Here is a 16,101-nt window from a genome sequence, read left to right as displayed (position 1 = left end):
TACTTTTTTGTGTGAAAATGTTGATTTTGGGCAGTAATGTGTTAATGTCAGCACATAGTTCAACCTTCCCCATTTCCTAAATGTTCATGTGTGTTTGCATCATTTTCAGGTGATTTTTGCTGCCGTTTTCTATATTAGGGTACCCTTCCGGCCTGTGTACTTTTTCATGTGAAAATATAGATTTTGGGCAGTAATGGGTTAATGACAGCACATTGTTCAACCTTCCCCATTTCCAAAATGTTCTTCATGTGTGCTTGCATCATTTTCAGGTGATTTTTGCTGCTGTTTTATATATGATGGTACCATTCCGGGCCGTTTCAGTCTGTTCCTGGTTTTACATCATTCCAGCATGCCTGTCGGAGCCTCCCTCAGCTGTTATCGTTCACTATCTCTGCTGCCACCTGTTATCTTTCCATGATTCAACTGGACCTGTTCTCATCCGGTGCTTCCTTTGCACCTGTTATCATGCAGTGTTTCAGTTATTTCCTGCTATCATTTGGTGACTGAGCGCAGCGGGAGGAGTACTATTCCCAGCAGGGCTGTCACCACCACACCACGTCGGTGACTGGACCAAAGTGCAGAGTCCACCGGTGTTGAAGCGTGGAAAGGCCGGCTCGCCTGGGTACAAGGTAAGGCATAGCCTCCGGGATTCCAATCCTTCTGCTCTACCTTCACAGGTCCCATGTATCGAATACACCCCCCTCCCCTTTTTGATCCCCTGCCTCTGGGTGTCTTTTTAACATGCGACATACCCTGCCCTCGCCCTGACAGCCTTTTGGCGGCACCAACCTGCTGCGTTCTTCTGACTGCTCTTTTCTTTTGCAACATAACCCAACACAGACACTAACATGGGGCTCCTTTCCTCTGTATATATAGGCACCATCTCCTCTCTTACGCCTGCTCCTGGGAGCCTCCCAATACACTAATTAGCGTGCACTGCCTCGTGCCACCCACTAAGCCAGCTGTCTGAAATTTGCAGCTCTTGAGGTGTTTTGTACTACGACTCCCATGATCCTTCACCGTTGACTCTGCTGGCTACGGCTATTGGGAGCTGTGAATGAAAATATCGGGAGCGCCAAAGGTTGCAAACTCTACTTGAAGTCAAACAGTTGTGCTAGCCCTGTGTATATTGTTGCATGGACGCCCACATGCATCCTGAGCCAAGGTGATAAAACGTTAAAAAGAGAAGGCAATTACATTTCCTGACGCAACGCATATGGAGTACCTGCACTTGTGTGGCAAAGCGCACGTTATTTAGCACTGTGTTTTGTAATGCTGGGAGTATGCGAGCTTGTGTCTACTCCCTCAGTTTTCCCTCTGCGTGTTGCAATGGCCGGGGTAATTTCAATTGCCTACTGTATGTCAGGGAATTGCCTTCCGGTGGGGGCTACAGTTTCCCCCAAAGTAATGATCAGACGGTAGCAGGGATTCTGTGCTACATATATGGGTAATTAACATTGCGAAATGAATGTTATCAAAAGGAAAGTTCTACCAGAGAAGCAGAGTACTCCATAGTGCAGGAGCAATACTAATGAACAGATGTGGAAGCGTGGCAATCCACAGTTATTTTGTGGGATTTTGTGTCCCTCCCCCTCCCTTCTTTGTTGCAATGATAACACAAAGCTTGCCATGACGCCCTAGCAGAGGTCAACAAGCATTGGCAAAGCCGATAGTGTGGGCGTTTACTGCTGGTCTTTGCATTTTGCATTTACAGGCACCAGGAGGAGAGTGCAAGTGAATGAAAAGGGTAACAGAGCAATGGAGCAAGCCATTGATAGAGGGGGCCACTGATGAGCAAGATGAAATATGAGGTAGGGTGGCTGGCAGCGGTAGAGTGATGCAGGGTAGAGCGAGTGGGGGAAGTAGAGTGGGGTGTGCTGTCGGTGACAGGGGGTACAGAGAGCAGAGTGGGTAGTGTTAGAGAGAGCAGGGTGGGTTTGGTGGGGGTAGAGAAAATGGTGGTGGGTTGGGCGAGAGGCAGTAGAGAGAGTGTTTTGGGGTAGTTTTGGGGCTTGGGTGGGCGGTGGGGGTAGGCAGAGTGATGCTAGGATGGGTGGGGCTAGAGATAGTGGGGGCATGGTGGGTGGCTGGAGATAAAGAGAGAGAGAGGGGTTAGGGTGGGTGGGTGAGGTAGTGCGACTGTGGGTAAGGCGTGTGGGGTAGAGAGAGTGAGAGTGGTAGGGAGAGCGTGAGTAGGTTGGGTGTGGTAGAGAGAGTGGGGTTTTGATGGGTGTGTAGGCGGTAGAGAGAGGGTGGGTATGTAGAGATTGTGGGGTGGGTGGGAGTAGAGAGAGTGGTGTAAAAGAGGGTAGGTTAGAGTGAGTGGGGGTAGTCTGGGTGGGTGGTGGTAGTTGTTTGGGGGCAGAAAACATGAAGAACAAAGCAGTCTCGGGAGGACTCTTCAAAGTAGTCCAAAATAGTGCAAACAAAACCCAACCAGCCCATGTAATGGGTGTTCTTTAGGGTTAGAGAGATTGGTTGTGGGGTCAGTGGGGCCAAAGAAAGCAGGGTAGGTAGAGTGGTGGTGTATTGGGTGGGGAGAGTGGGGATGGTGGGGGAGGGTAGGGAGAGTGTGGTAGGGTGTGTGGGGAAGGAGTAGAGAGAGTGGGGTACGTTGGGTAGGTGGTGGCAGAATGAACAGTGGTAGGATTGGCGGGTGGGGGCAGGGAAAGGGGGTTCGGGTTGGTGGGTGGGTGTAGAGCGATTGGCGGTAGGGTGGGAGGATGGTGGTAGATATAACTGGGGTAGGAGGGTGTACAGGTAGAGAGAGTGGCTGCCAATGGGTGGTTGGTGGTAGTTGGTTGGGGGCAGAAGACATGAAGAACAAAGTAGTCTCGGAAGCACTCGTCAAAAGCAGCCTAAAATATCCCAGACAAAACCCAACCAGAATATGTAATGGGTGCTAGTGGGTGAGTAGGGGTAGTGCGAGTAGGACTGGGCGGGTGGGGGTAAAGTTAGTGAGGGTGGGGATAGAGAGGTAACCCCTTGGGAGGACTAAAAACAGAATAGCTGTTGAAAGTAGCCCAAAACCAGCCCAATTTTACACAAAACGAACCCAATATTGCATGTACGCAGGTGGAGTTTGGAAAAATAAACTTTAGTGATATGGCATTATCATGCTGTAGCATTGCCGGTTGCTCTGCAAAGCAAATATTCTCAATTCAGTATCCCCCTTCCTTCGCTGTCTTGTGTAACAATGGTTTGGCAACTTTGTGGTCCCCTCAAAATAATTCTCAGGACAGCTTTTAATCAGTGCTGGAATCAGGCTAATAAACATGCAACATTTCAAGGACAACACAAGCATGCTACGAACAGAGTACTTGTGTTCTAGCATGGCCACAGGAAAGGCAACTAGTGATATGAAAAAGGTACATGTACCCCAGCATAGACACAGAACCGAAATGAACAAGCGCATAGAATGTACAGTACTCAAGCATATATATATATATATATATATAGATGGAGCATACTAATTAGTCGTTACCATGAAAGTGCATGTATCCCAACCATAGGCCTGTGTAAAAGGGGGCAAAGGTGCACCTGCTCCTTACTACTGAGCAATGGGGGCAGGAACCACACTTAACCCCTATAGACATGTTTACGCTTTTCAGCTGCTGACTTTACTACCCTAATCAGGACACATGTATTGTCAATGCTGCAAGAATTAAGAATACGTGGCTTTTATGTGCATGAACTGACTTTGAGCAGTTTCAGAGATCTAACTGCAATATTGAATTCTTTAAAGTTGAGGGACTACCTCCAAACCACAAAGCTAGAAAGTGGCAAGGCAGGTTAGGTTGCTGTGGCTGAGACATTAGGTTTTTTTTTCACCAAATGCTTCTGTAATATGTGCTCTTAAATGCAGTGTATGCATCTGGGAAGGAGTCAAGATTAGTTGCTTGCTCTTGTTCACTTGTGGGACTGGTATTTTTTCCTTATAGTGAGAATCTCTTCGACCCCTTAAACTAATCCTGAATAGGACTGTAAGACTTATAGCCTCATTACACGGATGGCGGTAAGGATTTACCGGTACCGGTAAAATACCAGTACCGGTAAATCCTTACCGCCTTACTACAAGGTCCCTTTGCGGGTTGGGGGATTTAATGCCTGCTTTTTGCAGGCGTTAAAAACCAACCCGCAAAGGGACCCAGGGAGCTAATTACGGTACCGCAATTTGCGGTACCGTAATTAGCGCCTTCCCCATTCCCATTATGCCCTATGGGGCAAAAATGGGAATGGGGAAGGGCAATGGTGGAAGGGGGAATTACCGCCCCGCCAACCTTGGAATGGGGTAGTAATTCCCCTTTCCGCCAAGGCGGTGCCGGTATTTTACCGGCATGAACCATGGCGCTAATAGCGCCATGGTTCTCCGCCATCCGTGTAATGAAGCCCCTATACTTGCCCTCAAGCACAGGGACCGCATTTCTCCAGCGCTAAACTCTCCACTGGCACACGGTTGCTGTGAGGATCAAGTTAAAAACCCTCTTCATCATTCACAAAGTTTTCTGGGGCCTGGGACCCGGCTACACCCAACTCTCTCTCCCTAAATACCTCCCTGCTACAGCCCTTTGGTCTTCTATCTCCAACTCTTTGCAGATCAAAGGCTTTTCCAAGCAGAGAGAGGGGGTAGATCTCTCTCTGCAGTGAATGATGTGAATAATATTTGAAATTGTGTCAAATAAGCAGATCTGGAAATAAGCTTGCCTGAAGCCTGTGACATTAGGTTGGATGTCTCCTGTCTAAGACCCTTACCGCTCAAATGCCCTACATGAAAAGAAAGAACAAGCAATGTTATACAAACATTGGATAAACAGTGCCTCTAGAATGTGAGACTACATATTGTTTCATTAAAGAAAGCACAGTGCCATAGTAAAATAAGATGATCTGTCCAGGCTCACAGGATTGTTTGGTGGCAAAGCTGTGATTTGAGACTTGGCAATTCAGTTCAACCTCTCCCAACTATTATGTTCTGCTGTTCGTTGGGTCTGGTCACACAGCTTTTACAGCCCATATCTGATGCTCTAGTTCTGCACCATACTGATGCTATGTTAGTTTTTATAACTGGTGCTTTAGGTACATCTACATAGTTTTTGGAGTGCAGTAGATGTTAATATCATCAGAGTATATAAACACTCACATTTATCAACCAGAGAAAGAGGAAATGCTGAATCTGACTTACACAGATTGTGCATTGTGATCTGGCCTATGAAATATTGCCCTCCCATTAAGCATTCTCTGGTGGGACGGGTAAGAGATTGTCCATTTAGGCAGGAAAAAGAAAGGGGCTGCAGCAAGGAATATTGGGCATAGAACAAAAGTATACAAAATGAAACTGAAGTTGGAAGAGATAGGAGAGCCAGCATACAACACCCTTAGATCTGCAGTAGGATTAGACAGACGCAAGTTCTTCTTGTAGGCAGCAGGGCTCATCAGGGCTCTTGTGTGACTGGGAGGGGCATGAGAATTCTATATGTGTGTTCCTGTACCCAGATGGCTTTGCCAAGGGTCGGACTGGGGCTATCAGTCGTTCGGCCACTGGCCGAACAACCTTGAGGACCAGGGGGCCAGTTTTCCATCAAGCCACCCCAGGGCCATTTTTATTAGGTGTTTTTATGTGAAAATGATGTTTGTAACTTATGTTACTTTCTGGCTGCCTTCTGGCCGCGGCCGGAGCAGCTTGCCAGCAGCAGCGGATGTGAACATTCATCAAAGCAAGGTTACAAACACACGTTATTATCTTGCTTTGATGATTATTTTTATGATGCCTGCAGTATGGACGGTCCGCCATGTGGTGCCCGCTGGCCTGCCTCCTCAACCCAGCCTCAAGTGCAAATTTTATCACCTGTGTCACCTGGACTGGGCTCTCTGGGCTGCTGCAGCCTTCACGGTTGTGTGCATATGCAGCATACAACAAAACAGTGCACTCTCCATTTAAGTTGCTTTCAACTTTGCAGGTGCCAACAACAACAAATGAGTTGCACTTGCAAAGTTGAATGCACCTTCTGAGTCCCTGGGGCTGGGCCCGCCGTTGAACAGCACAGGCCAATGAAATACAGGACAGAGTGACAGACACAGACTCTGGCGCCGCCAGTTCCAGGCCTGGAGGTCAGGCCAATTCTGTGGTGACGTGACATCTCTTTGCCTCTGGACTCAGGATATTCGGACCCTGGACATTTTGGGCACATAGTCAGCTGCACACACAGAGACAGAAGCAGCAGTAGCAGGCAGTCTGCAGACCGAATATTGCCCGGCCCTCCCGCCACACCAAGTTCTTGCTTGGGCACCTCATTGTGGCTCAGGCCGCCCTCACAGCTGCAGCCAGTGTGCACAGCCGGCAGCAGCGGAGAGGAGGAGCCGTCGTCGGCGTCGTTGGACAGGAGGTAAGAGGTGAACATGCACATCATACTTTTCGATGTTGGAAGGAACATGGAGCCATTGTAGACCAACTGGCTAATAATTCTATTCACAGTGTGCAAAAGCGGAAATGACCATCCTGGCTCATTTCAAACAACGTGACCTTTGAATGTATATCCTTTTGCATCTCCTGACCTCAGAATGCTATCCTTGTAAACACACAGAAGATGCATATTTCTCACTGCCAAATACAGAGAGTCCAACCTTTGTGTGAATTACCCCTGCTCTCGAGGCTGATTTTGCATATGTTGCCCTTCTTTGCGCTGTGCATTTTTAATCGCATGTGTACCAATTTGCTTAGTTTGCATCACTTGCGCATTTTTACCAGGATTTTCAATCTTAGGTTCAGCATTTTCTTTGGGTTTTTTCAAGTTATACGGGCAAAGCCTTGAGTAAACATGATCATCAGAGCTACAAGAACAAAGCATTAGCAGCATTGGAGTTAAGCTGGATGTTGCAGCGCTAACAGTCCATTCACTGTTGGCACTAAAGTAATGATGAATATTGGGAAGTGAATTTGACTCCATTATACGTAATAAGTGTAAACACCTTATAGTCCTGAACATCCTCTAGAAGGGAAGGCACTGGCTCATACCTGCCCAGACCTATGGCACACACAGCTTGTACTCTTGGTCAGTTTCTGGAATGGGATCCATGGCATTTTGATGTAGTGAAGCCTTTGTCGCTGGTAGGGCAGAGGGCATATTTTCTCTCCCACATTTTTGACAAAGCAGAGACACATACTAGCACCGAAGGGAAGGGATTGCAACTCCCTTTCCGGAACTTTATCCATGACCAGACCCACTTTATCATAAGCTATCCGCAGAACTAAAAAACAGCTGGCCTGCTTTATCATAACTCTCTGCACACCTAACACATTGCCTGCTTGCCTTAACACTGTGTCACAGCGGCAGCAAGTAAGTGGGGGATGATTCAGGATTTTTCACACACACTGAGTCTACACAAGGGCAGGGGGTCTTGGGCCGGCCTGGACTGGCCTGGCTGGGCACACAATTGTCTCAGGCACCAAAGAAAAAATGTCTCAGTTGCAAAAATATAACATAACATGCAACAGACACATGAACTCTCCATAAGTAGCATTTTCGGTGAAGTCGTGAATTGATGCGATTTACGGATGATGGTTTGAGGGCCACTTTTTTGAGGTGAGGGCTGGGCCACTTTTTTTTGGGTGTCCAGCCTATTTCTTGTCCCAGTCCGACCCTGGCTTTGCCTTCAACCTTTCTTCATTCATAGTTGTATAGGTGAGTCACTCAGGTACTACTGGATCTAAGGCAGGGTTAGAAATCGAGGGGAGCTGGCAGCTATGTAGCATCGGTTTATAGCCCAGCAGATCCTGATTATCCTAAAACGAACAGTTACCAGGAGCTACTTTTGGCTCCCTAGGCCAATGATGCCGAATAAATACAACTGTGAATTTAACTTTGTGCGTTTAGGACAATTTATAAATAAATATTAGGACACACCAATTTTACATTTGAAGCATGAGGGGTCATGAATAATGGATACAATTATATGTTTGAATTGTATGTGGAAGTTAGATTTCTGTAACGCTATGTACTAGCTCCTCGTTCCCCAGTGGCAGCTCCTGGTGACTGGTTATTGCTGGATACCCAGGAGCTGCTTGTAGCTGTTGCTTATCCAATCTTAATTTCAAAGGTTTAGTACGGGGCTGTGCTTGGTGAGCAGCGTTTGTAGGTACTCAGGTTTAGATAGGTTGAAACGGGCCATTTTTTAAAAATGGGATGTGGTGGAGATCTTCTGGGTAGGGATTGCATGACTGTTTTCTTGGTCAGGGAAAGTTGACCCTAATTGGTGTCTGGGCCTATAAAGGGATTTATACTACCTTCAGCAAATACCTTTTGTAAGCAATTGGAAAATATTTACTTTCATGGGGACGGTCTGGAGTCCCAGGGCTGTTTCTTCTGGTGGGCGTCTAAAGGTGCCTTACTGTGGAATGGTGCCGCGGGAACCTTTAGATAGTGTTACTGGAGCGAATTCGGGACAGCACCGGTGCTTTCATAGGTACCCCCTGGCGGTTGCACGGGAGGGACAGGGGGGTCTTGCAGGGCGTCACAAGCTGATAGGTTGTGCATTTGGTGAAGGTCTCTAGATGTCATCTGAAGGAGAGATCCAAGTGGAATGTTATGTCCATACGCCTTCACTGATATTTCACAATATAACATGATACAACTACACACACACGCCCCCACCCAGCACCCTTCAAGTATATATATTCATACCCAGCATTGTCATGATACCTGCATTATCATTTCACAGTATGCTTGAATGCCTATACCTATATTTCACAGGGATATTTCCAACATCTGCACTTATGTCACGCAGGGTGTTCAAATGCCTCCGCTTACATCGAGCAGTAAACCAAAATGCTATGATGCCTAAGAATACGCAGATATCTGTACTTGTATTTCACAACCCATCCAAATAGCTTAACACGATGGTTATTTCGCCTCTTCCAGCCATCATCATTGGTAATGAAGCCACGCATCCTATGCAGGGCAGGGAAAAATGACACAGCACACAACAAATATACATGTATACAAAAAGAGAAAGAAGGAAAATAGCATCTTAGAACTGCTGACTACAACAAGCCCGGTGAACACCACAATCTATAACCAGCCTACACTGCACACAGGCCCTCTTCTTCACCAAGGGGGGCAGCGAACATAAGTGCCTCCCTCCCTAAATGCAAGGGGCGGGTAAGCTGTAAGTGTCTGACACTTGCCTGCCATCTTCCCAATCCTGATCCGGTCCTCCGTCTCACACACACACACACGCGCGCGCGCGCGCGACATGCAGTATTAGAGGGGCGAAGACAGAGCTCGTTCTCTAACGTCTTCATTCATGGCCCTCTGTTACATGTCTGCCCTTCGCCTTCCCCCCGCTTCCCTCCCCACACCCTGGTCCCAACCCAGTGGTCGAAGTGTACGAAAAAAAGTAGTGGAACTATGTTCTCTACTGGCCTGCACCGCTCCCCACAGACCCCATTGCCGCACCCTCCCCCCCATGCACAATAAAAACCCCAAAACACATGTGCCTGCTCTTCAAGGAAACGTCCTGTGCAGGGCACTGAAAGTGCACGTTTCAACCTCTTCCTACACTTTTATTTTTAAAAGAAACCGTTCCGGAACGGTTTCTTTTTAAAATAAAATTATAGGACGGTAAATCGTAATTAAAAGAAGTAGAGGAGCACCGCTCCCGACCGCTCCGCCCACTTCGACCACTGTCCCAACCCTGCCCTCCCGTACACTAAAGCACTCATTAGATCATTCTTATAGAGTACACTTTCAGCTTCCAGGGCAGGGGTGTTGCTAGGTCTGGAAAAGATCCGGGGCTACGCTAATGTTGGGGCTGTCAGGACTGGGGGCTAGCTAGCCTTTTTAGTTGTAAGCCCTGAGCTTCTATCCGGGGCTATAGCCCCCTCTGCCCTCCCCCCCCTAGCAACCCCTCTGTGCCGGCATATCGCGAGAACTTCAAGGACGAACCGCAATTCTTTCACTGCATCTGGTCCTGTGCAGGGTAGCCCACATGCCATTCTGCAGGTGTGGTCCTATTCAAAAAGCTTTACTGCAGGTTATCTATTTTCAAAGACTGAGCAGTGTTATCCAGAATCAACCGTCACAATTATAATGGCAAAGGGTTAGAAAAAAAAACATAAACGTGAAGGGCATGAGTAATGCAAAACGATTATTCCTGGCGTATGTATGCCAAGAGGAAACACATATATGTGTGCGAGTTGTGCACAGTGTCAACAAGGAGTCTAGCATCTAACCAGGCCAGTGCTGCGTTATTCTGGCCTGGCCTAAGTACTCCAGCAGCCTCCATATTGTCCGATTCTTAAACCAGCACTACACTCATTCATGTTATTTGAAATATTGTCCCCTTAAAACAGAAATGTACACACTGCATCCATGTGGGTGTGCGGTTATTATACAGAGACGTGGGGCTTCATTACGAGTTTGGAGGTAGCCATGGTGCTTTTAGCGTGTCCAGGTCTGGGTTCCTTGAATGAGGAATTACCGGGTCATTCCAACCTTGGAGGACCTGGTAATTCCTCATTCAAAAAACCCATCCCCATTCCCATTTGAGCCCCGATAGGGCTCCCTGGTCCCCTTGGGGGACCCGTAAAGGACATCTAGTCTGACCAGACGTTCTGAGCGGGTCCCGCAAGGGAACCTCGTAATAGGGCGGAAAGGGTTTACCAGCACCATTACCGGTACCGGTAAACCCATTCCGCCCACCTCGTAATGAGGCCTGTGGTGTTTTTAAAGCTTGAGCTGCCTATGCTGTATCTGGGCTGTATCCAGAACCCTACAGCGCACTGCCTCCTTGCACTTACCCAGAGCGTCACTGCCCGGGCTGCACTTACTCGGAGCACTGCTGCCCTGATTGCACTTCCCCTCCCCCGGGCACTTCCCTTCTCCCCCACACCTGCACTTTTGCGTATCGCACTTGCACGATCTGAATGACACAAGGCCTAGTAAGATGCTTTGTTTTGTCCTCCCTCTTTCTTCCTCCATGGTCTTTTCGCGCCTAGAAACACCTGTGTATAGGTGCGCTATAAATGACTTATATCATATTCATATCATATGCAGGGATTCTCCAATGGCAGCTTGCCCTCTGTGATATCCAGAGCTGGGATCTATCATTGCAATATACTGACAGTGTGCACACTAGGAGAGTACTGTGAATATCCAATCTGGGAGCTTATTAGGAATGTCCATCTGGCCGGGAATGCCAATGTGAGCATACTGTGAAGACCAATCCAACAGGCACATACCATGACAATGCACATGTTATAGTGCAGCAGGGAATAACATGCCATATCATGGCATGAGTGAAACATCATTGCATGCCACGACATGCCCTCATCCGTCACGTCATGATATGTCATTTCATGATGGCATGCCCAAACTGGGAATCTACCAGGGCAGTGCCACCTGTAACAAAGGTAGAGCCATCTCAACACCCAGATTGTTGCTGCTCTTAGCACTGGCACACTGACAGATCTGCATGAGTCTTAGGGTCAGAGCAATAACTACATTTGCATTAGACCAGCTGATTCTAACCAGAAATAGGCAACACAAAGCTCTTAAATTGCCTTACGGTTAGGATGTTTTGCACGTTCTGGCATTTTTGAATTCGTGTCGAGTGTTTGTAGGTTTATTTTCTCCCTACAAATAGAGGCCTATAAGTACCAGAAGCAATGTGATGTGAACCTAAAAGCCGGGACTGGCCTTGCATCTCACGCTTCACGTTGCCCCATTCTAGATGTGTTTATTGTACCTGTGTGATAACGTCACCTTCTCTTAGTCAACATTTGATTTTCATGCATCTGCTTCTTATGCACGATATGAATACAAGTTGTAGGCCCACAACAAAATAAAAAAGTGCAGCAGGTTATGGAAATTAACCGATGGTGTTCAAATTAAGCAAATGGTTTTTTAGTCTTGGGTGTATGTTTTTTCTTTTGAGACATTATAATACCAGGTTAGCAAGACACACTGGGCTTTTTTATTTATTTGAAGCCAAAAGCCGCACATGATCTTGCAACTTTTAAGGCGTCCGCTTACGTAAACAACACTGATTGTCATTTCCCATTGAGGTGTAAAAGGCACCGCCATCCCACTGATAAAGACTGGCTTTGTCAGGTTTGGGTCGAATACATTTGCCTAGAGCCAACAAAAAAAATACAGCGAGTCAAAGCAAGGTATTGCTGGCGCTCACAGTGTGCAACCCTTGCCATGCCAGCCATGGCTCTGAAGGAGCCCTGTCCCCCTCGATCTCTCTGGGCGATGCTAACACCTCCAAAACCCCTCTCTCTGGGGGATGCTAACACCTACAAACCCCCCTCCAGCGCCACTTCATATACTAAAGAGTGAGTGCACGACGGGCAGGAATGAGTGCAGGGAGGGATGAATGAACCCTCAGCATCACTGTTCTCTATTAGCAAAATAAACTGCCACCAAAATGGAAATCGTCGTGCTTTGGAGTAGCAATTTAATTCAATTATTTTAATTTAGTATATATATATAGCGCTACGAGCCTTCAGGTATCTGAGCGCTGCTTATTACCCACAGTGTGTGGTGCTCATTTATCGACCTCGGAAGGATGAAAGGCTGAGTTCGGCCCTGCCGGAATCAGGGTCGGACTGGGACAAGAAATATGACCGGACACCCAAAAAAAAGTGCCCACCCCTCGCCTCAAAAAAGTGGCCCACCCCTCACCTCACAACCCTTGACATCTGATGACATCACCGGAAGTGATGTCGTTTGACCCCACCTCAAAGTGACATCCCGGGAAGTGATAAAACATGACCTTTCACCCCTTGGCAAAACAGGAATTGGCATCAAATAGCATTGTTCCCAAGTACACTACGAATAATATGGTTATGATTTCACCAATGTGATATACATTTCATACAAGAATGGATCACCATATGTATCATTAATATCTGTGTGTATAGATCAACACTGTCAAATTACTGGATTGTAAGCAGACCTCCAAAGCCAAATGATAATGTATAGCACTTACGTTTAATCACTATTTTATAGAACAATTATGCATACAATATGAACCAGCCTGCATTGGTACTCATTAATCGACCTAAGAAGGTTGAAAGGCTGAGATGGCCTTGCTGGGATTCGAACCTGCAGATCACACGCACATCGCAGCAGCGAGCACTCTATCCACTGGGCTATCCTATCGCTATAGTAAAATGAGCAATTATTCTTTAGTGGATACCATTAAACTAGTAACTGAGATTTAACAGTAGACAAAATCTAGAATATAGATAGACAAAATTAAACCTGGTGCAAAATAAAGAGTTTGCGAATGATATCAGGAAGTTGCGTTATAATACATTTGCGGATAAAATTCAGATAAATGGCAACTGCCAGCGAAAAAGAACAAAAACATAAAATAAAATAAAACTTAAGCTAACTAGAAAAACTACCTTTCCAGGTCTTGATAAGTCATGAGATCTTGACGATCTTGACAGTCTTTCATTCTTCATCCAGAATGACAAAGCAAATTGACTGTATTGATTTGAAATCCAAGAGAGATTGGCTAGAAAGAAGGAGTGTTTCATGGGATGAGGTTGGAGGTGTAGCCAGTTGAGCTCCAAAGGAGGGCAATCGTCTCAAGTGCTCCAGCTCCTACTCCTCCAGTGGGGTCAAGATGTCTAACTGAGTGATGGATGCTGCCCCACATGGGAGCCTTCTATTGGTAAAACTTCTTGGACATGCATTGTTGGGAGGGATTCTGGGAGGACCCACAGTAAGAGTTCCATGTAATAATGTCCCCACAGAAATATCGCCTGCAGTTTTGTGAAGGGACATTATTCCATTGAAAATGCGGGGGAACCCCCACAACCCCAACCCCTTTTTTTTCAATGGGAGCGGAGGATAGCTCCACAACCCCCGCTTGCCTTCACCCCATATATATGTCACCACAACCTTTTCCTGGCAACATTATGTATGGCGACCATATGTAAGGGGATGATATTACCTGATACCACAGTAAGGCAGTCCGTCTGCCCTAAGTGCCGAACCTCAAAAAATATCAGACACTCCTACATAAATTTGAACACAGAAATATTAAAATGCAAAGGCAAAGTGAGAGGGCCCTATGATCGCTTAGTGCCACTATTCCTGAATGTTTCTTCAATGCAGCTGGGCATGGAGAGTGTTCATTTTCACGTGGCCCTTCTAATGCTTGAGAGACCCCTGGAGCGTTCTTCTCTTCTCTGCACCCATCCTGCATTTTCTTTCCAAGCTCAAATGAGTGGGGGGGAAATTAACCAGCCCCCCTCACTCCCACCCAAAATGCCACAGCTCCCCATCTCCCTTCCAAAATTCACCAGCTAGATCAGTCTGTTCCTTGCCTGCCTGCCGCTACTGAAACATCTGGGTACACGCTCCTGATTCCGCTGCGCTTGCCCCGAAAGCGAGGCATCATAAAAAACATGTTACAACTTGGCTTGGGTTGGCTGTCAAATATGAAACTTATCAGCCCGCTATTGTTAACGTTAGAGGGTCAAATTAATATTGTATTATATTGCGTCATTTGTATAGCCCCTTTCATCATCGGTATGGTCACAACGCGCCGACGTCCATGATTGGGAAAATTTGAGACGCGCTAGTATGTATGTGTGCATAACAGCCAATTCGAAGATAAGAAAGGGTGGCCAAGTCCCTGCTAGCCACCCATTTTGAGCCAGCATGTGGATGGGTGGTGAGAGCAGTCTACAGAGGGTATGTGAGAGCGGGATAGTCATTATGCATGCAGCTATCTATTGAGTTTACGTTGTGAACAGTAGTTGCATTCTTATGGCAGAGGTGTTGTGCGAAGTGTCTTTGAGTGTTGTATGATGGCAGAGGCATGCGGATCAGTGTCCGTGCCATCGGCTAATTTACATAAGCATGGAGTGTGAAAGGTTCAATACATTGGCTACATTCTAACAATTACCTAGATTAATGCAACAGCTGCAATTAACGCCCACCTAGATTCAATACAATGGCTACATTTTACATCCACCTATATCCCAAACCCAGGCTACATTCTGCCCTCACTTAGATTACAATGTGTGGCTACATCCTACAATAATCTAGATTCAATCAATAATATGATTTGGGTGTAATACGATGCCTACCCTCGAAGAATCATCTGAATGCAATACTTGGCTACCCTTACAATTCCTCTAAGTGCAATATATTGGCTAACCTTCCCAATTCTTCTAAGAGCACTACATTGACTAATCTTCACAGGTGTTCTAGGTGCAAAACATTGGCTAACCTTCACAATTCTTCTGAATGTAATAAGTGGGCTAACCTTCAAATTTCTTCTGGGAGCGGTGCATTGGCTAATCTTCACCATCTTCTAAGTGCTGTGCATAGGCCAACCTTGCTAGTTCTTATTAGTGCAATACATTGGCTAACCTTCAAATCTTCTAGGAGCAATTCAGTGGCTTGCTTTCTCAATATCTAAAGTGTAACACAATGGCTAACCTTCATAATTCTTCTAGGTGCAGTACATAGGCTATGTGAGAGGGCACCAAGATGGAGCTACATAAAGGATACCCTGGAGCTTATCCCATTTCTGGGATGAATCCTAGTACTTTCCTGTGTCCATCACCACAGCCTACCTCTGATTCATTTTTCAATATTTATCAATTGGCTCGGTTCACTCAACTGTTTCAATTGACCAATGTCAGTTTGTCTTTGCTCAACGGGCAGTTCCATCATGGTGAGGGGCACAATGAAAGGGTACAGACCTGGATAATAGTGTAACTTGATCAGTTTCCGGCACTCAATGTGACTGCCTATGGAAGTGGTTAAATAAGAGCCTACTGACTTTGGTTGGTGTCATCAGGTACATCAACTGCACCACTGCAGCTGCCAAGCAATTAACTTCTCTGGCTGGGCGGTTGCCCAACCAACTAGCCAGACAATCCTTGGTGCACTCCTCTAAGCATGTCATAACAACTGTATGCATTCATATACACACATTTTAAATAGTATTTTCTTATTGTATAAGTGCCTAATAAGCAAACAATAAATAAATATAAAATAAAAAGATATCTTATGGACAGAGCACAAAAAGCTTCTGAAGTGGGAGTCGGAACCATAAGGCTAACCACCCCCAACC

General features: G+C 46.4%; 1 protein-coding gene across 1 annotated transcript in view; it reads left to right on the top strand.

Annotated features, from left to right (window-relative positions):
• Positions 1-512: 512 nt before the first annotated feature.
• The window catches only part of LOC138568791 (diacylglycerol O-acyltransferase 2-like), a 298,181-nt gene continuing 282,592 nt past the window's right edge, over positions 513-16,101 (top strand). The window contains exon 1 of the mRNA XM_069646567.1: positions 513-629. The gene's annotated coding sequence lies outside the window, so the exon portion shown is untranslated. The remainder of the gene's footprint in view (positions 630-16,101) is intronic.

The sequence above is a fragment of the Ambystoma mexicanum genome, chromosome 1p (assembly GCF_040938575.1).
Source record: "Ambystoma mexicanum isolate Mex_15411 chromosome 1p, UKY_AmexF1_1, whole genome shotgun sequence".
Taxonomy (NCBI): Eukaryota; Metazoa; Chordata; class Amphibia; order Caudata; family Ambystomatidae; genus Ambystoma; species Ambystoma mexicanum.
The sequence above is the reverse complement of the archived record's forward strand: the minus strand, read 5'-3'. Positions and strand labels throughout refer to the sequence as shown.